Genomic DNA, 20,748 nt, shown 5'->3' with positions numbered 1-20,748 from the left:
TGATGTGCTTGGAGCATTCACACAGATGCCTCAATGAAAATAACATACACTTCTTGTGGCCTCCTTCAAAGTCATGAAGCCGTCACATGTTCACATGTAAACCTACAGTATAAATCTGGTAGGTATCAAATAGAGATACAGTTTTAGCATCTCTACCACTTTCCCCTAAACTTAGCATACATGCAACAACACAAACTTTTGAAAATATAAAGTGTGCAATCTAAAACAATATTCTCAGGCATTTTCTCTGATTAGATTGTAAACTTCAATGGATTGATGGTGGAAAATTAAAACAAAATCAACATACACAAGGGCCGTTCTTGAATTGCGCTGGCATTTGCGTTCCTCGTGTTTGGAACCATGACTAGGGGGCAGTATTGACACGGCCGGATAAAAAACGTACCCGATTTAATCTGGTTACTACTCCTGCCCAGTAACTAGAATATGCATATAATTATTGGCTTTGGATAGAAAACACCCTAAAGTTTCTAAAACTGTTTGAATGGTGTCTGTGAGTATAACAGAACTCAAATGGCAGGCCAAAACCTGAGAAGATTCCATGCAGGAAGTGTCCTGTCTGACAAGTTGTGTTTCATCTTGGCTCTTTTTATTGAAGACTGAGGATCTTTGCTCTAACGTGACACTTCCTACGGCTCCCATAGGCTCTCAGAGCCCGGGAAAAAGCTGAACGATATCGAGGCAGCCTCTGGCTGAAACACATTATCGCTTTTGGCAAGTGGCCGATCAGAGTACTATGGGCTTAGGCGCGTGCCCGAGTCGACCGAATGCTTTATTTTCTTTCGTCTGTTTACCTAAACGCAGATTCCCGGTCGGAATATTATCGCTTTTTTATGAGAAAAATGGCATTAAAATGTATTTTAAACAGCGGTTGACATGCTTCGAAGTACGGTAATGGAATATTTAGAATTTTTTTGTCACGAATTGCGCCATGCTCGTCACCCTTATTTACCCTTTCGGATAGTGTCTTGAACGCACGAACAAAACGCCGCTGTTTGGATATAACTATGGATTATTTTGAACCAAACCAACATTTGTTATTGAAGTAGAAGTCCTGGGAGTGCATTCTGACGAAGACAGCAAAGGTAATAACATTTTTCTTATAGTAAATCTGACTTTGGTGAGTGCTAAACTTGCTGGGTGTCTAAATAGCTAGCCCTGTGATGCCGGGCTATCTACTGAGAATATTGCAAAATGTGCTTTCACCGAAAAGCTATTTTAAAATCGGACATATCGAGTGCATAGAGGAGTTCTGTATCTATAATTCTTAAAATAATTGTTATGCTTTTTGTAAATTTAGTAAATTCACCGGCAGTGTTCGGTGGGAATGCTAGTCACATGCTAGTCACATGCTAATGTAAAAAGCTGTTTTTTGATATAAATATGAACTTGATTGAACAAAACATGCATGTATTGTATAACATAATGTCCTAGGGTTGTCATCTGATGAAGATCATCAAAGGTTAGTGCTGCATTTAGCTGTGGTTTGGGTTTATGTGACATTATATGCTAGCTTGAAAAATGGGTGTCTGATTATTTCTGGCTGGGTACTCTGCTGACATAATCTAATGTTATGCTTTCGTTGTAAAGCCTTTTTGAAATCGGACAGATTAGCTATGACATCCGTTTGTACTGTAGCTATGGGTTGGGATTATGGTTTATTGTTTAGCTAGCTACATGTCTAAACAAAAGACTCCACTTCACAAGAGATGATTACGTGACCCATCAAGTTAGCCAGGTGTGTCTAGGGGTGATTACAACCATCTATTGTATTTCATGAACATGTGTACATGTCCAGACAATAGTGACCCATCCACTTAGCTAGATGTGGCTGGGGGGTGGTTATAGCATTTCTTACACATGACCCATCAATTTAGACAAGTGTCTGGGTATGCAGCATCTAATAATTATAAAATATTCATACAATATTTTTTATCTGGACACTTTCAAAATCAGATTAGGATATAGGCCAAGGACTAAACCAAAACATGACCAAAACATTATTATCTTTCAGTCTAATACAGCTATTTACTTACTTTTGTAGCTCTTCATCAGAAGCACACTTTTTGTAAGTATTTAGGGCTAACGGTCCTCTCCAAGTTTAGCAGTTGTCAGTAGTTATCACAGCCACAAAGTCTTAAACCCCACCTATTTCTTTATTATTATTTTTAACCTTTTCCATGGTATCCAATTGGTAGTTACCATATTGTCCCATCACTGCAACTCCCGTACGGATTCGGGAGAGGCAAAGGTCAAGAGCCGTGCGTCCTCCGAAACACAACCCAACCCTGCCAAGCCGCACTGCTTCTTGACACAATACCCGCTTAACCCGGAAGCCAGCCACACCAATGTGTCGGGGGAAACACTGTACACCTGGCAACCGTGTCAGTGTGCATTGTACCCAGCCAACCACATGAGTTGCTAATGCACGATGGGAAAAGAACATCCCTGCCGGCCAAACCCTCCCCTAACCCGGACGACACTGGGCCAATTGTGCACCACCCCATGGGTCTCACAGTCACAGCCGGCTGCGACAGAGCCTGGACTCAAACCAGAATCTCTAGTGGTTACAGCTAGCACTGCGATGCAGCGCCTTAGACCACTGCACCACTCGGGAGGCCATAAACCTATTTCTACACATTCTATTCTCTGCTAACCTTATGCCTAAACCTAATTGTAAAAGCACATTTTTGTTTTCATACATTTTCACGATAATCCGCTCACCTACTCCAAACCAAAACTCTCACATTTGGACTCATCAGACCAAAGGACAGATTTCCACCGGTCTAATGTCCATTGCTCGTGTTTCTTGGTCCAAGCAAATCTCTTCTTATTGGTGTCCTTTAGTAGTGGTATCCTTGCAGCAATTCGACCATGAAGGCCTGATTCACACAGTCTCAGAACAGTTGATGTTGAGATGTGTCTGTTACTTGAACTCTGTGAAGCATTTATTTGGGCTGTAATTTCTGAGGCTGGTAACTCCAATGAACTTATCCTCTGCAGCAGAGGTAACTCTGGGTCTTCCTTTCCTGTGGCGGTCCTCTTGAGAGACAGTTTCATTATAGCGCTTGATGGTTTATGTGACTGCACTTAAAGAACAGTCAAAAGTTCTTGACATTTTCTAAATTGACTGACCTTCATGTCTTAATTAAAGTAATGATGGACTATCGTTTTTCTTTGCTTATTTGAGCTGTCTTTTACCAAATAGGGCTATCTTCTGTATACCACCCCTACAATGTCACAACACAACCGACTGGCTCAAACACATTAAGAATGAAAGAAATTCCACAAATTAACTTTTAACAAGGTGCACCTGTTAATTGAAATGCATTCCAGGTGACTATCTCATGAAGCTGGTTAAGAGAATGCCAAGACTGTGTAAAGCTGTCATCAAGGCAAAGGATGGCTACTTTGAATAATCTTAAATATAAAACATATTTTGATTTGTTTAACACTTTTTTGGTTACGACATGATTCCATATGTGTTATTTCATAGTTTTGATGTCTTCACTAGTATTCTACAATGTAGAAAATTGTACAAATAAAGAAAAACCCTTGAATGAGCAGGTGTGTCCAAACTTTTGACTGATACTATATATTTTTTCATGAGCGCTTTGTCACTGCAAATCAGCCTTTTTTCTAAATGAGTGGTGTTTGAATTTTTTATAAAATGCGGGACATAATTGTTTGGTTATGGGACATGGGACAAAGAGCCAAAATACGGGACTGTCCGGCACAATCCGGGACATGTGGTCACCCTAATAATTTGGTGTGTCTAAATCCAAAGTGTCACTTGATGTTACTCAATTTAAATAAAGGGAGATTATATTGTGAGCAAAATTATTAATTATATGACTTTAGTAAAGGATTATTAAAGGGTTAATGAAATTATGTCAAAGAATCTATTTTAGATTCTCTATTTGATAGAAAATCTTAATTTACCCAAAATGTATCATTGGTGTTACCGTCATTGGTGTTACTACTCCTACTGGTGGCACAATGTTATCATAATGGTAAAAATGATTTAAAGTCATTAAGCTGCCATATTAGTTGATTTAGAATGGGAAGATGTACACAAATACATTTGTAAAAAATATTCCAAAATGCCATGCCTAAATGCCACTGCAATTCAAGAATGACCCATTACAGTGGAAAATACATTTTAAGGACTTTGAGATGGAGTGCAGACCGAGTCCCTTGCAGACTGTCTGAACAGTGGCAACCAGGGTCAGTGTTAAGATTAATTCAGTGCATGCTGTTAGGCAGATATCAAGGCTATAGAAGGCGTTGTTTGTAAGAGAGAATTTAGGGACCCAACTGGTCAAGTTGATTGATTGCCTAGACATAAAACCCAATGCAAAGGTATCTTTTTGGGTACTCTCAGACACAATGATATGTCATTGAGGGCTATTGTTATCCATACAATTGTTAGAATGATCCATAATTTGTATATTTTAAATAACATTTTCACTTTTTATAGCTTCAAGGTACATGCCTCCAAGGATTAATTCAAACAGTCCCAACTTTGCCTAGCAGAAGGCTAGCCTGGTTTAACCAGTGCTGCATTCTGTCTGGTTTAACCAGGCAAGCAGAAGGTCTACTGTAAGTTTACAATTTGTTCAATCTTGCTGTATCAATGACAGAGTAGATAAGAAGTGAATGAATTGAAAACAGAAAAAGGAAGAGATGTTTCAAAGAATCACGACAAATAAGGGACAACCAGCAGTCTGTTGTCTTACGGTTTATACCTATAGGTCAAAACTCATCATTACCTGGAAAATAACACATTCTATACGAAATATGTTAATTCCCACTAATGATTGGTCATTTTTGTTGAACTTAAGTTTTAATCAATGTATTTTTCCCCTGGGTAGTTTTCTTTGCTTTTAAAAGGTAATAAGTCTTTATGAGCTGAGCTTTTGTGTTCATTCACACAGGCGAGACAGAGAGCTCAACATTAGTGAGCACAGGTCACATATACAGTATGCTACACTAAGTAAATCATCAAAGATGTGACGGACTCATTTATTGCTCTTCAAAGGATTGCCAAAGTTGTCTGTCACCAACTTTTATCAGGTATTATTCAGTCAATAGCATTACATTTGTTTCTTAGTACACTTAACAATGCCTTATTGTTGCAGACATTAATAAAGACTTATGCAATAATAACGCTTTGCACCACTTAACTTGTGTAGGAAAGTGCAATTATGTCTGAGCTACACTAGATAAACACAGTTCCAACGTAAGATTTGTTCCTTATTCTTTACTTCCCACAAAACATATTAAAGAAGGTTCTGATGAAGGTGGTCCTGGCTGAGGGAGACACAGCCTAACCACCTTTCTCTGGTGTGCAAAGTGTTCAGAGACATCCTGAGCATGCTTGAGTTCCAGGAGGAGGCCCACTTTTTATGGATGGACCGTAAGTTTGTTTCAACCCATCGAACACGAAAGTGTATCTCCATTTGACCTTGTGATGTCATTTTTACTTACCAGTTTGCGTCTTTTTTTATTTACTAAAGTAAGCTATACTAATCACATGTTCATAGATGTTATTTGTACTGTTTATGTTGTAAGAAGACGTTTGCTTAGATATTTCCCTCTACATATAATTTCGTTGACAGTATTGAAGTGGGCAGTAATATTTTATATGTGAATATACAGTATATTATATATACATCACATGCGACTCATAAGACTAAGCAATTAGCCTATTAAAATGTTTATCTGTCTCCATAAGATAAATAGCAATATGCAGGAGACTATAGTTGAGTTACAGTAATAGGCAATGAAGAAATGTCTGAGAATGGAATTCTAAATAAAAGTGTATTTAATTACTTTGTGATATTAAATTATTCACATACAAGGCATAAAGCTTAAGTTACAAGGCAATACTGACACTAACAAAGCATTATTCTAAGCATGATCAGTGAGAGAAAGAGAGAAATCGTAGCCTGAAAGGCCATGCCCCAAAAGTCCATGGGGTAGAGAGAGAAAGAAGTTCAGGAACAAAAAAAGAAAGAAGAATGAAGCTAAGACCCTTTAAGTTGTTTGGGTTCAAAAACTGAGTTGTTGACCTATAGTATAACTGTACATTTCCAATCAGATATTAGACGTACAGGATGTAACCTCTGCTTCTCAGAGGTGAGACAAAGGGGGTTGGTAAGATCAACACAGAGAATGCTGAATTCCTAAGACGACACAGAGGAAATTATTGCATACAGTTGTATGTGTTCTGTTTCTCCTTCATTTCTAAACAGGGCATGTCACATGGAGACTGTGCTCCGAGAAGTACAGGAGGGACTTCCAGGGATGTCCAATGTCCACTGCCTCTTGAGTGATAAAGACATAATTCATAATATCATAGTAAATATACTTGACTTTATACATTTTTGTACCTTTTTCTACAGTTTCCAATTGAATTTGTATAGCAGCACTTATGTGTTAGTGTAACTTTGGAGGGTGCTGTGTGCTGGTGATATAACAACACCGCTCCCAATTTCAGCTCTCTGTGCATCAGTGCTGTAGTATACATTACTGGAAATAAAATATATTACACAAACATCTTTAGAAGTACAAATATATTTTTAGGTGAAGAAGTATATGATGTCATTGGTATGTTTATGGAAAAGGGGCAGGACCACCGGTTCAGTAAAACCCAGATAACTTTAGCAACTACTGTTGAGGAGCAGACCGTAGAGACCATCCAAACACACACTGGACACCACATGAAAAGCAGTGTCTGGGTGAAATCAGATCTGCTATATTCCCGTTAAATTTTACATGCATGGTCGTGGGTGGGAATTTCCCATGCGAGTGTGCAGACTCCTGTAGATTCCTGTGCATCCCTGAACACTTATGTGATCCGGGAATTGTGGGGATAGTAAATTCCCAATTATGCATTAATACACTTCTGGAAATTTCCGGACCTTGCACGTCACTTAAACTCTCACTTCGCTACTGCCCAGCCTTGCAATACATTTGAATTTGACCCATTTGACATCAACAAACACTGTATAAATTAAATTCAAAATAATGAATGAATTTCCAAATAGATGCATTATTTACATTGAAGTAGTGCTTATTAAAGGTATGTTTGTTTCAAAATGAATAATCAATCTGTGTTGTGCACATCATGAGACATTAACATAAATCTGACAGTATGACATTAGGTGCAAATTTCCACCAGAGGGCGGCAGTGTTGAAAGGGAATAGTGTTTCATACAGTGCATTCGGAAAGTATTCAGACCCGTTGACTTTTTACACATTTTGTTATGTTACAGCCTTATTCTAAAATGGATTAAATAAATAAAAAATCTCATCAATCTACACACAATACCCCATAATGACAAAGTGAAAAGTTTATTTTTAATACATTTGCAAAAAAAATTAAAAAAATAACAGAAATACCTTATTTACATAAGTATTCAGACCCTTTGCTATGAGACTCGAAATTGAGCTCAGGTGCATGGAAGGGAAACAGATAAACACTTCTGTCAATCATGTCTGACTCCCAAAAAATATTCTAAAGTAACCAATTACTGTAGAAGAGTCGCTAAGTTTTCTTAAAAATGTTGGTACTTTCAAACCTCTGACCGCACTTATCCCCCCCAAAGACAGATTTCTACTACAGTGCACAATGGAACTACAACACTTACTTTCTCCTTAACTTTAAATTCCTTAAATCCACAGTTGTAGTACAAACAGTACACCTTCCTGCAATACACTCCATGGGAGGGAGGGAAAAGAGGCTAGAGATTACAGTTCAGTCCAAACGAAAAACTTGGATAGAACATCTATAAAACCACCTGTCAGGGTAGTGTTTAAACCAGGTCACTTCAGCTATAACATGCTTGTGTTTTGTTCCTTGCTGTGTTGTTAATTGCATACCGTTTTTTTTCACAATCCCTGGGTGCAGCACAGCCTGTACATCTACAATGGGTTCTTCAAGACTAGAACCACTTGAACACCATTTGGCATAAACACAAAAGCAGACTGTTCAGTTCTGCAGCCATCAACAGAATGTGCAACACCCTGATGTCAAACTTTGGTGCATGTCATGGCAAACTTGGAAACATGAGAGATGGTGCTATCTGGATACACCTTGTTGTAAATGGACAGTAAATCATCCCTCAAACTCTTGTTGACAACTTTTGAGAAAGGAGTCAGAGGCTCCACCTGCATGCATTGTCTATACTAAGTGTGCCTGAGTACATTTGATCACGCTGCATGACATACAGGGAATCCGACATGGTTCCAGTTACCTTAGACTGTCCTTGAATAAAGGTCCATAGACAGATGGCCAAGGTAAGTCGTACAGCTGTTGAAGTTGTTGAAACTTTCTCATCATCTGTACTTCTATGTCGTTATTTGGTAGCTTCCTAGCATGCAATTGTAGCGCTCAAATGAGAAACACCAGAAGGAACATACCAGACCATAATCCAGGATACAGTCCTTGAAATGAAGGCGCAAGTGCATGTTTGCTGTGCAGTGTTGTGGCCCACACAGTCTCTTGAATTTACAAAGGAACAAACAACTAAAAGTATTGGTCGGCTTTTTGTACTTCCTCCTCTGAAATTATACGAGAGCACAGAATTGTGATTTATTCTTTCAATAAACATTTCAGTATTTAATTACCTCTTAGAGCCCCATGTCAAATGAAGCCTCCACACTTCCTTGACGCAGGAATGTCGGATGTGTGTACCTTTTCGTCTGACATTTTGACTCTGGTCCATAGTCGTCAAAAAGGGGATCCAAAAAGGTGTTAACATTCAGCAATGGTTCCTTTGGGCCAGGCATCAACCCAACTACAATTACCTTTTTGTTCTTTGAAGCGCTCTTCTCGAGGCAAGTTCAATAACACCATATAAACACACACTTCATACTCACTGTATTTATAAGGTTGGTACCAGTCAATGTTCGTCATGAGGGCTAAATTATTGTGTGCTGCAAGACATGGTATGCCATCTTGAAATGTGAAGTCTTTTAACACTCGCCCATCAAACACATCTCCCATATCAGAGTCAGGAAAGTCTCTCTCTCTCTCTCTCTCTCTCTCTCTCTCTCTCTCGCTCCCCCCATTCCTCACATCTCTGGAGAAATTCTGGGTGACAAATCAAAGACTGGAGAGACTGGACTAAACTCTTATAACAGTAAGACTGTATGGGGTAAGTATATGCATCTCTATTTGGATTATTTACCCTTTTCATCAAAGTGGTGCCACATTTCTATTCATGTGTAGAGCATTTGTGGGGATGATTGTGAAAGGGTACGTATTGACATTTGTTGGATACCTTTTGTGCCATCTCGCATTGTGTGGTAAATCCCTGTGAAATTCTCTCTCTACTTTGATATACTTCCCGAAAAGAGTCCATGGCAGACTCTCAGAAAAAGCAATGAAAAATATCCCCCAACTATGTGTAAGTATAGCTTAGAACAGATCAGCAATATCCAACATGTTGAACATTGCTTGCCAAAAAAATAAGCATTGCCAGCAGCTAGCCAAAGAAAGTTGTCTCCTTGTTGTCTGTTGTAGTCCATTCCATTGTCGTCACTGTCCCCCTCCTTCGAGTTAGCAGCACTCTGCACTTCTGATGCTGTGTTGTCTCCTTGTTGTCTATTGTAGCCCATTCCCTCCTCGCCAGCTGTTGTGTTGTCCCCCTCCTTTATGTCAGCCTCACTCTGCTCTTCTGTGCTCTAATTAAAGAGGAATAAACATTACATTCAAGGCAGAAAATACAGGGAAAATTAGAGTAGGCCTACTATACTACTAGCACAGATGGACAGTGTTACGAAACCAATTTCTAGCTGATTTTACTGCATTCATTATGTTTAGGGGTCTTAAACCTAAACTCAGCAAAAAAATTATGTCCTCTCACTATAAACTGCGTTTATTTTCAGCAAACTTAACATGTGTAAATATTTGTATGAACATAACAAGATTCAACAACTGAGACGTAAACTGAACAAGTTTCACAGACATGTGACTAACAGAAATGGAATAATGTGTTCCTGAACAAAGGGGGGGGGGTGCTCAAAATCAAAAGTCACAGTCAGTATCTGGTGTGGCCACCAGCTGCATTAAGTACTGCAGTACATCTCCTCCTCATGGACTGCACCAGATTTGCCAGTTCTTGCTGTGAGATGTTACCCCACTCTTTCATCAAGGCACCTACAAGTGAGGGATAGGGAATGGCCCTATCCCTCACCCTCCGATCCAACAGGTCCCAGACGTGCTCCATGGGATTGAGATCCGGGCTCTTCGCTGGCCATGGCAGAACACTGACATTCCTGTCTTGCAGGAAATCACGCACAGAACGAGCAGTATGGCTGGTGGCATTGTCATGCTGCAGGGTCATGTCAGGATGAGCCTGCAGGAAGGGTACCACATGAGGGAGGAGGATGTCTTCCCTGTAACGCACAGCACTGAGATTGCCTGCAATGACAACAAGCTCAGTCTGATGATGCTGTGACACCGCCCCAGATCATGACGGACCCTCCACCTCCAAATCGATCCCGCTCCAGAGTACAGGCCTCGGTGTAACGCTCATTCCTTTGACGATAAACACGAATCCGACCATCACCCCATGTGAGACAAAACCGCGACTCGTCAGCGGGAGCACTTTTTGTCAGTCCTGTCTGGTCCAGCGACAGTGGATTTGTGACCATAGGCAACGATGTTGCCGGTGATGTCTAGTGAGGACCTGCCTTACAACAGGTCTACAAGTCCTCAATCCAGCCTCTCTCAGCCTATTGCAGACAGTCTGAGCACTGATGGAGGGATTGTGCGTTCTTGGTGTAACTCAGGCAGTTTTTGTTGCCATCCTGAACCTGTCCCGCAGGTGTGATGTTCGGATGTACCGATCCTGTGCAGGTGTTGTTACACGTGGTCTGCCACTGCGAGGACGATCAGCTGTCCGTCCTGTCTCCCTGTAGTGCTGTCTGAGGTGTCTCACAGTACGAACATTGCAATTTATTGCCCTGGCCACATCTGCAGTCCTCATGCCTCCTTGCAGCATGCCTAAGGCACGTTCACGCAGATGAGCAGGGACCCTGGGCATCTTTCTTTGGTGTTTTTCCAGAGTCAGTAGAAAGGCCTCTTTAGTGTCCTAAGTTTTCATAACTGTGACCTTAATTGCCTACCGTCTGTAAGCTGTTAGTGTCTTAATGACCGTTCCACAGGTGCATGTTCATTAATTGTTTATGGTTCATTGAACAAGCATGGGAAACAGAGTTTAAACCCTTTACAAAGAAGATCTGTGAAGTTATTAGAATTTTTACAAATTATCTTTGAAAGACAGGGTCCTGAAAAGGGGACGTTTATTTTTTTTTGCTGAGTTTAGTTAGCTAGCTATTAGCTACCACAGCCTGTTCAGCTCTAGCTAGCCTCTAGCTATCTGTCAGGTAGCCGTATCTAACAGCTGTTGTGTGTATGGAAATGTTTTGTAGCCTTTGCTTTTTCCCATTTCAACAGAAGTAAATTTGATGATGTACCATTGTAACATTAGCTAGAGTTAGCCAAAAGTTGGTAAACGTAAGCTAGCTCGTTAACTATAGCTATTATTTTTGCCTCAATCACACTAGACCTGATTCAAATGATGAAACCAGCAGCCAGGGAAGACCAGTCTACGGAGCTCAGGTGAATTCTGCAGTTTAATATAACAATCAGTGACTAGATACAACATTCAATCTTGAGTTGATGGGTAGACTATTGTCTGGGATCTGTGAATAATAGTAATTTCAGTTTTTGAACCATTGATTCTATTTATGGATAATATAATATATAAATGTACACCAAGGTAATTCTTTGTCATGCCTCATCTGAGCAGGATCAGATGGTGACAGGGGTCTCATCAGGGTCAGGCAGCCAGGGAAGCCAGTCTGTCACATCTCAGAGGTGAACTATTGCAGATACAACCCTTTATTCTCCCTGTGCAGCAAACACTGTACAAGCAAGAAGCTTCAAATATTGAAACTATTTTAAGGCAGTCTGACCTCTAAAGATGATTTCCAATCTGTATCAAGGGTTGATAAAGGCTTTTCCCAATGACACAAAACATGTAAAATAAATATGTGAGGAAGACCTGAGATGCTATTGATGATGATGAGTGGATACAGATATATTAGAACGCCCAGTCATGTTCATACTATCTCAGACATAAATAACTGCAGTTTAAGACCATCCATAGAATGTACTATATATATATTGTCACGGCCCCTCCTCTGCAGTGCAGGGGCGGTTCCTCCTGCAGGCAGAGGAGGGTCGTTAGTGATTGGAGCCACCTGGGCTCAGGGTATTTAAACTGCTTCACTAACCACTCTTCTCTCTCTGCTCCTCCAGGTATGATCCTGTTTTGTTTGTTCCTTTGTAGTTTTATGTAGTTTCCACTCAGTCATATTCACACACACAGATTCATGCATCCCTGTACTTTACATACACCCTACATTATGACATTTCCACTCCTCATTCCTTTTTCTTTGTTTAAAGTTAACAGTTTTTGGTTTATAATAAAGAACCTTTTTGATTGGCCTATACCTGTTGTTCGTGTCCCCTCATTTTTGCCACAGGCTATGAGCCAGCCTATTTGAAAGACTGGTTCTCCTAGACCCTGATCATAGTGTGGAACCCATTTCCTAACCAACAGCCCATCAAGAGAAAATAACACTGAGCACTATTCCTCACCACTGAATCAGGAACAACTTTATCAAACAGTATCGGCCTTTTGCTCAGCCATCAATGAATCTCTAGAACTAGTCAACTGTTCTGTCTGGAGTTTGACTGGCAACTCAAGACTTTCTGGCTTTCTAACCCCACCATCTACATCACCCTCTAACAGACCACATTTTAGGGTAACTTTATGTAAAGGAGAAGAGAACGGAACTAAACCCATACCACGTACCATTACACAACTGCCAGTATCAGGCTCCTTAGAGAACAGCAAAACAGATTCCAGAATAAAATAATCTAAAGCTCCAGTGTCTCTAACCTGTTGGGGCTAGGGGGCAGTATTGAGAATTTTGAAAAAAATATGTGCCCATTTTTAACTGCCTCCTACACCAACTCAGAAGCTAGGATATGCATATTATTAACCTCTTGGCGTTCCCCTAGGATAGGGGGCGCTAAAGCGATTTTTGCAAAAAATTCGTGCCCATTTTAAACGGCCTCCTACTCAAACTCAGAAGCTAGGATATGCATATAATTAATACGTAGTGGATAGAAAACACCGTAAAAGTATCTAAAACTGTTTGAATGGTGTCTGAGTATAACAGAACTCATATGGCAGTCAAAACCCCGAGACAGATGGAAACAGGAAGTGGAATTCTGAATTGCGAACTCAACTTCATCACGTTGCCTATTAATCACACCGTGAGCTATGGTTCATTGAGCACTTCCTATTGCTTCCACTAGATGTCCCCAGTCTTCACAAATTGGTTTGAGCCTTCTACTGTTAAAACTGAATGAATGAGACGCTGTGGAACGTAGTCACACGGAGAGGGCCATCACCATTATGACGCCGGCGCCCCTGGTTACCCTCCCCTTTCGAAACGTTTTGAAACACAATGCAATCGTCCCCCTCGAATCTTATTGGCTCTCTTGTTGAAAAACGCCCTGAAGATTTATGTTATACAACGTTTGACATGTTTGAACGAACCTAAATGGGAAAAAAATGCATTTTCTCGAAATGGCTGTCCCGTGGCCGACGAAGCATTTGGATCAGCCTTCAGACGCGCTAACAAGAACAAGCTCTTGGAACATAAAGGAGTCATTTTTTCGAACGAAAATATATTTGTTGTGGACCTGGGATTCTGACTCATCAAATTTAGGCAACAAACGAAGATTCTGTGAAACATCAAACTGTGGTAGTCCTTCTGGTCTATTAGCATTTGTCAATCGCGCTATCTCTAACTGCATTTGCAACAGCTCCCTCTGCTGCTCAAAAGTTAATGAAGGGCTAGACTGAACTTGTACCCGCACTACTAGCAGACTGACCCCAAAAAACACCTATTTCCCTAAGACCCTACTTTAATTTAGCTTTAACAGTCTCTTTAATTTTTTTATCAACAATCTCAATCTGATAATGTTCAGCAATTTCAATTAACTGCTCCTTAGTACACAACTCTAAGGCTACCTCTGGAGGAGCTTGAACAAAACTACTCAGAATGGAAGACATTTTCCTCAACCAATACAACTATTACAAATGCTCCCCCCAAAAAATACACAACTCACCTGCTGTCAGTCTGGGTTCAAGGACAGGAGCCACACCCCACTATCCTCCAAAAACAACTAACTAACTGGCCCTGGTCTTCGTGCAGTCACATGTACTTTACATACACCCTACATTATGACATTTCCACACCTCATTCCTTTTTCTTTGTTTAAAGTTAATAGTTTTTGGTTTATAATAAAGAACATTTGTCCCCTCATTTTTGCCAGGCTATTTTTCTTCTGTAATGAATGCGCTATTGTCTGGTTGGAATATTATCGATTGTTTATGTTAAAAACACCCTAAGGTTTGATTGGAAACAGCGTTTGACATGTTTCTACAAACGGTAATGGAACTTTTGAGCTTTTCGTCTATTGATTTGTGCCCCTGTCTCGTGCCTTTGGAATAGTGTTCTGGACGCACCAACAAAACTGAGGTATTTGGACAGAAATTATGGACTTTATCAAACAAATGAATATTTCTTGTGGAAGTGGGAGTCCTTCCGAGTGCATTCCGCCGAAGATCAGCAAAGGTAAGAAAACATTTATAACAGTATTTTAGAGTTTTGACGACGCCGTGGCTTGACGGCTAACTGTATAGCTTGCATTGATGGCGGAGCTCTGTACTCAGAATATTGAACAATGTGCTTTCTCCGTAAAGTTATTTTGAAATCTGACACAGCGGTTGCATTAACCTGTTATGGCTAGGGGGCAGTATTTTCACGGCTGGATAAAAAACGTACCCGATTTAATCTGATTATTACTCCTGCCCAGAAACTAGAATATGCATATACTTATTAGCTTTGGATAGAAAACACTCCAAAGTTTCTAAAACTGTTTGAATGGTGTCTGTGAGTATAACAGAACTCATTTGGCAGGCCAAAACCTGAGAAGATTCTGTACAGGAAGTACCCTGTCTGACCATTTCTTGGCCTTCTTTATCATCTCTATCCATTACAAAGGATCTCTGCTCTTACGTGACACTTCCTACGGCTGCCACAGGCTCTCAGAAGGCGGCAAAAAGCTGAATGACGTAATTCAAAGCCCTGGCTGAAACACATTATCGCGTTTGTCAAGTGGCCGATCAGGGGACAGTGGGCTTAGGCGCGTGCACCGGCCGCCCCCGTCTTTCTGTTTTTCCCTCTATTTACCGAAACTCAGATTCCCGGTCGGAATATTATCGCTTTCTTACGAGAAAAATGGCATAAAAATTGATTTTAAAACAGCGGTTGACATGCTTCGAAGTACGGTAATGAAATATTTAGAAATCTTTTGTCACGAAATGCGCCATGCGCACGACCCTTATTTACCATTCGGATAGTGTCTGGAACGCACGAACAAAACGCAGCTATTTGGATATAACGATGGATTATTTTGGACCAAACCAACATTTGTTATTGAAGTAGCAGTCCTGGGAGTGCATTCTGACGAAGACAACAAAGGTAATTAAACTTTTGTAATAGTAAATCTGACTTTGGTCAGGGCTAAACTTGGTCGGTGTCTAAATAGCTAGCCGTGATGGCTGGGCTATCTACTGAGAATATTGTAAAATGTGCTTTCACCGAAAAGCTATTTTAAAATCGGACATATCGAGTGCATAGAGGAGTTCTGTATCTATAATTCTTTAAATAATTGTTATGTTTTTTGTGAACGTTTATCGTGAGTAATTTAGTAAATTCACCGGAGGTTTGCGGGGAGTATGCTAGTTCTGAACGTCACATGCTAATGTAAAAAAGCAGTTTTTTTATATAAATATGAACTTGATTGAACAAAACATGCATGCATTGTATAACATAATATCCTAGGGTTGTCATCTGATGAAGATCATCAAAGGTTAGTGCTGCATTTAGCTGTGGTTTTGTTTTTTGTGACATTATATGCTAGCTTGAAAAATGGGTAGTCTGATTATTTCTGGCTGGGTACTCTGCTGACATAATCTAATGTTTTGCTTTCGCTGTAAAGCCTTTTTGAAATCGGACAGTGTGGTTAGATTAACGAGAGTCTTGTCTTTAAAATGCTGTAAAATAGTCATATGTTTGAAAAATTGAAGTTTTCGGATTTTAGAGGAATTTGTATTTCGCGCCACGCCCATCATTGGATATTGGAGCAGGTGTTCCGCTAGCGGAACGTCTAGATGTAAGTGGTTAAGAGGTAGTGTATCTATAATTCTTTAACCTGTTAGGGCTAGGGGGCAGTATTGACACGGCTGGATAAAAAACATACCCGATTTAATCTGGTTACCACTCCTACCCAGTAACTAGAATATGCATATACTTATTACATATGGATAGAAAACACCCTAAATTTTCTAAAACTGTTTGAATGGTGTCTGTGAGTATAACAGAACTCAAATGGCAGGTCAAAACCTGAGATATTCCTTTACAGGAAGTGGCCTGTCTGACCATTTCTTGAACTTCTTTTCCATCTCTATCATTTACTAAGGATCTCTGCTCTAACGTGACACTTCCCACGTCGTCCATAGGCGCTCAGAGCCCGGGAAAAAACAGAATGTCGTCATTCCAGCCCCAGGCTGAAACACATTATCGCCTTTCTCAAGTGGCCGATCAAGGGACACGGGCTTATGCGCGTGACCCCGACCGCCCCGCCTTTGGGATTTTTTCCTCTGTTTGCCGAAAAGGAGATTCCCTGTCGGAATATTATCGCTTTTCTACGAGAAAAGTGTCGTAAAAATTGATTTTAAACAGCGGTTGACATGCTTCGAAGTACGGTAATGGAATATTTAGAATTTTATTGTCACGAATTGCGCCATGCGCGTGACACTTCTTTACTATTTCGGATAGTGTCTGGAACGCACGAACAAAACGCCGCTATTCGGATATAACGATGGATTATTTTGGACCAAACCAACATTTGTTATTGAAGTAGCAGTCCTGGGTGTGCATTCTGACGAAGACAACAAAAGGTAATCAAACTTTTATAATAGTAAATATGATTATGGTGAGTGCTAAACTTGCCGGGTGTCTAAATAGCGAGCCCGTGAAGCCTGGGCTATGTACTTAGAATATTGCAAAATGTGCTTTCACCAAAAGCTATTTTAAAATCGGACATATCGAGTGCATAGAGGAGGTCTGTATCTATAATTCTTAAAATAATTGTTATGCTTTTTGTGAACGTTTATCGTGAGTAATTTAGTAAAATGTTAGCGAATTCCCCGGAAGTTTGCGGGGGGTATGCTAGTTCTGAACGTCACATGCTAATGTAAAAAGCTGGTTTTTGATATAAATATGAACTTGATTGAACAAAACATGCATGTATTGTATAACATAATGTCCTAGGGTTGTCATCTGATGAAGATCATCAAAGGTGAGTGCTGCATTTAGCTGTCTTCTGGGTTTTGGTGACATTATATGCTGGCTTGAAAAATGGGTGTCTGATTATTTCTGGCTTGGTACTCTGCTGACATAATCTAATGTTTTGCTTTCGTTGTAAAGCCTTTTTGAAATCGGACAGTGTGGTTAGATTAACGAGAGTCTTGTCTTTAAATGGCTGTAAAATAGTCATATGTTTGAGAAATTGAAGTAATAGGATTTTTAAGGTTTTGAAAATCGCGCCACAGGCTGGCAGTGGCTGTTACGTAGGTGGGACGAATTCATCCCGCCTAGCCCATAGAGGTTAAATAATTGTTATATATTTTGTCAACGTTTATTATGAGTATTTCTGTAAATGAATGTGCACATTGTGCTCATTTTTAATCATTTTCTGAACATAACGCGCCAATGTAAAATGCTGTTTTTGGATATAAATATGAACTTGATCGAACAAAACATACATGTATTGTGTAACATGATGTCCTAGGAGTGTCATCTGATGAAGATCGTCAAAGGTTAGTGCTTCATTTTAGCTCGATTTTGGGTTTTTGTGACACATCTCCTTGCTAGGAAAATAGCTGTGTGGCTTTTCTTGTTTAGGTGGTGTCCTAACATAATCTAATGTTTTGCTTTCGCTGTAAAGCCTTTTTGAAATTGGACAACGTGGTTGGATTCAGGAGAAGTGTATCTTTAAAATGGTGTAAAATAGTCATATGTTTGAGAAATTGAAATTATTAGATTTTTGATGTTTTGAATTTCGCGCCCTGCTGTTCCATTGGCTGTTGGCTAGGCGTTCCGCTGGCGGAACGGGGTTGCGCTAGCGCAACGCCTAGATGCAAGAAGTTAAACCAGAGGCTGAGAAATCGGTGGCGGAGGACCTTCCAATATTACTTGAATGTGACATAGTGATTCGCGGACCAGCTAGAAGCAACAGCCCTTTATACCCGGTAAAAAAACAAACAAAAATAGTGTATTACTGTGGATTTTCGTGGCATAAACAAACATGCAGTGAAAATCACACCAGTGGTAGCAGATTTGGAGACCTATTGGCATCTATTCCATCAGACTCAGAATGGTACAGTGTGTTAGACATGAAATACAGATTTTGGTCTGTGCCGGTGGCTGAGGAGTCACGACACTGGTTCGGGTTCTGTTGCCAGGGGGAGCAATTTACATGGGCTAGAGTACTGAAGGGATTTACAAATAGTCCCACTTGGTATCATTCTGCATTGAAACAATCGTTAAAGGGGTGTACATTTGAAGATTCTAGGCGAAATGCCAAGGGAATGGATTCTAAAGGTAACACCGTCCCACCTGCCCATAAGAAGTTAATGCATCATATGATAGAGGATAGAGGGGTAATTGTACTGTGAACAAAATGTTGAAGGTATTGATGTAAAAGCAGATACAGTGCTGAGTTCCCTCAAGAGGATGGAACGTGGATTAGGGATACGCACTTGCATATCAGGTGTCGTGCCTATCAGGTGAAATGGAGAAGATGGGGAACAAAGTGAAAATGACATGACTTGGGAACACCTCTCGGAACCTGGGGCCTAAAGGGGAAGACTGGGTGAAAGCATGAGGAAGCTTTTTAGAGCTTTCATTTTTGTGGAACTCAGCAGGAAATTATCCTAGAGGCATGGAGTCAGGTGAAGAGAGTGGGAATTGTCAAGGTTTCTGACTTTGGTTTTGTTTTCATGCATATATAAATATGCATAGCTTATCACACTGTTAATACTGTTATGTTTTATGTTTTTTTTGTTGCTTTCCAAGTCTTGTGCTATCACTCTCTTGGGAAAGTGGAGAAGCCAAAGCCGCTCCATCTGACATATAACAAGCCCGCAGATTCAGCCGGATTGGCATTTTGTTATGTGATGATAGAAGGGAATAAAATTGTGTGATCATAGTATAGAGGCCATAAGTCTATGAATTTCTAAACCTCGCGGTGACTGGTTGTTCATTGTTTGTTAATTTGTTTGTTTAATTCATGTTTTATAATAATTTGTTAGTTTTTTTTTAATTCATGTTTTATTATCATTGTTTATACATTTAAGTAATTTCCAAGTTTATGTAAAAGTGAACATTAGGATGCTATTGTTCAAGAGGAAGGACTGTTGGAATCGGCTAAACATTGAACATTGAGATATTAAATAAATGATAGAGACAAAGCCTTGAAAAGAAAGAGTTTGTAAAAAGCCAGAAGGCTTTGGAATGTGTTTGATGGAGGAGAGGAGAGCGATGTGTTGATATAGGGAAGACAGATGGATATCTGTGGGTCAGGAGGTGAGGGGTGATGTCAGTTCCCCTTAAGGGAGTAATCAGGATTAGTATTTGGTTACCTTCTTTCCTGTGGAGCCATAAACTACAAGGAAGAGGAATGTCTTAAGTAGGATGTATATAAACTGTGATGTCTGAAATGTTTAGCGGTCTGATTTCAGCTGTACAGAACCTTTGGGAAAGATTAAAAACTTGGTTAAAGCTTCTCTAGTGTCCGTGAGTTATTTACTCTGAAAAATAAGAACCTAACAACAGTTAGTTGTATGTGCCTGAGTTCTGACATTCTATTGTTGTGTGGTTATCAGGGCACATATCAGTTTGCTCTGGGTTTCGCGGGCTCCATCATGCCAGTCCGCCCCTTTTTTTGTATTTAAGCAGTGAGTCACCATTGAGACCAGGGTCTTTTTCACAAAGGGACCCTGGATATACAATTTCATAAGACAAAATATAAAATAAAATATAAAACAAGTAAAATACTGCACAACACAAATATTCAAGAGAAACAAATACATTCCTCAATAAGATGGGGACCTACCGGTAGTTCAAAAAACATCCAATTGTAGATGGGGACCTACCGGTGGTCAAACAAACATCCAATTGTAATGTATTTTGTAGTTGGTTCCAGCAATGAGGTGCTTTAAAACTAAAAGTGGAATTTCCTAGTTTGGTGGAGACCTGAGGAACCTCAAGAGTTAACCAACTGTGGGAATGGGTTTGGTATCTCATGTTTTTATATTTTAACAGCGAAGTTAGGTAAGTCGGAAAGTTGTGTAGTAGAGCTTTGTAAAAAAAAAAGGGAATAGTGAAGTGATCTACACAATTTTAATGAGGACCAGCCAACCTTTTGACACAGGATGCAGTGGTGATGCACTGTCACCAGGATGCACTGTCACCTGTGATAAAGTGAAGGGCGCTATGGTAGAC

This window comes from Salmo salar, chromosome ssa18 (genome assembly GCF_905237065.1).
Source record: "Salmo salar chromosome ssa18, Ssal_v3.1, whole genome shotgun sequence".
Lineage (NCBI taxonomy): Eukaryota > Metazoa > Chordata > Actinopteri > Salmoniformes > Salmonidae > Salmo > Salmo salar.
Note: the sequence above shows the minus strand (reverse complement) of the source record.